At 35.3% G+C, this 1,762-nt stretch overlaps 1 non-coding gene across 1 annotated transcript; it reads right to left on the minus strand.

The window, feature by feature from the left end:
* Window positions 1–253: 253 nt before the first annotated feature.
* On the minus strand, window positions 254–364 carry LOC125166886 (U6 spliceosomal RNA). Its single transcript, XR_007152593.1, has one exon. It is a non-coding gene; the product is annotated as a U6 spliceosomal RNA (small nuclear RNA).
* Window positions 365–1,762: the final 1,398 nt, after the last annotated feature.

Here is a 1,762-nt window from a genome sequence, read left to right on the forward strand (position 1 = left end):
TCCTGTTTCTTGCCCAGTGATGACCTCTATGCTGAATTTTTCATTAATCACTCTTTAAAAAATTAACTTTTCTGTGTAGCCATGTGAATTGAAATATTATTTAGTTCCTTTTTTCGAACTTTATAAAAATGATTTCATAATGTATATATCTAGTCTTTTTCTACTTGGTACGGTTTCTAAGATAATACATATTATTGTCTGGTGATAGGTCATTCTTTTCATTGCTGTGTAGTATGAACTTTGAGAATGTATCAAAATTTGTCTAGTCTTTTTTTAAAAATATGGAACGCTTCCTTGCCCAGGGTCCATGCTAATCTTCTCTGTATCGTTCCGATTTTAGTATGTGTGCTGCTGAAGCAAGCACAAAATTTGTCCACTCTTTTGTAAGTGGAAATTTGGTTTTCCTGGGTTTTTTTTTATGTTACTGTGAAACATGCTTCCCTGAACATTCTAGTACTCCTGATGCGCAAAGAGATTTTTGAGGTTGTATATATATTGTGTGTATCTTGGAATGGAATAGCAAATGATTAACTTTTCAAGAGTATCAAGTTATTTGCTGGGGTACAATTTTATCTTCCCATTAGCACTGTATACACATTTGCATCGATCCACATGTTGGTTTTGTTAGTCGTCTTAATTGTTGTTAAAAATAGATATAATATTGTTATCTTAATTTGAAGCTACTTGACTATTGCTAGAGTTGATCACTTTTTATATGTTTATTGACCATTTGTGTTTCCCCCTCTGTAAAATGTTTGTTCATTCTTTTGCTCATTTTTCTTTTGGGTTATTCTTAATATATTTCAGTTTTCATTTGAGGACTTTCTTACTTACTGATTTTTTCCCCTAGGTACTTTCTAAACAGAGAATACATCTAATCTTATATTAGGTAAGGGTTCTCTTGGTAAAGGCAGAGTAGCTCAGATCAGATCAACATTCCGGTGATAACAATTATATACATACCCACGCAATATACATATAACTTTATACACGCATACAGGTGCATACATACACGTGTGTGTGTGTGAGTATATATTTTTTTCCAACTCTCTCAAGCTGCTGGAGGACAGAAAAAGGTAGGCAGAAACTGAAGAAGCATTGGTACTTGGAAACAGAGAATAGTGTTTGGTGAACTTCCCATATTTAATGCTTGTCACCTGAAGGCAGCTCTAGTCTGCGCTGTATTCAGGGTTACTGTAGCAACTGGAGAGTGAGGGTGAAAATCCCAGAAAGGAGAGAGACACAGGAGAGCCCAAATTCTGCATGTTGGCTCTGTCCAATACCTGGTTGACCTCTGAGGTATGCATGTGTGGTAGGGAACAGCCATCTAAGACTGAAAGGATTGAACAGAGAGTTCAGCTGCTGACCACTGCAGGGCAAACAGAATTTGGAGTTTAAGTTGCCAAGGTATCTTCCTGCTAAAACAAGTAAAACATCACATCAGTATGCTCCAGAAATGTAACATATTCTCTACAAGACTCCTGTTGCAAAATAAAATGACTAAATACATGAGGAAAACAGGGAAGTGATACCCATACTGAAGAGCAAAGGTCACCAATAGAGAATTACTCTGAGAAATTGGAATTAGCAGATCGGATTTTAAAGCAGCTGTTACAACTATATAAAAATGTAAAGAAAAATATGATCGCAATAAGTCAGTAGTGAAAATTTCAACAGAGAAATAGAAACTCTAAAAAAGAACCAAATGGGAAATATAGAACTAAAAAAGACAATATCTGAAAGGAAAAAGAAACCCTACTGG

This window comes from Prionailurus viverrinus, chromosome B2, assembly GCF_022837055.1.
Source record: "Prionailurus viverrinus isolate Anna chromosome B2, UM_Priviv_1.0, whole genome shotgun sequence".
NCBI classification, from domain to species: Eukaryota; Metazoa; Chordata; class Mammalia; order Carnivora; family Felidae; genus Prionailurus; species Prionailurus viverrinus.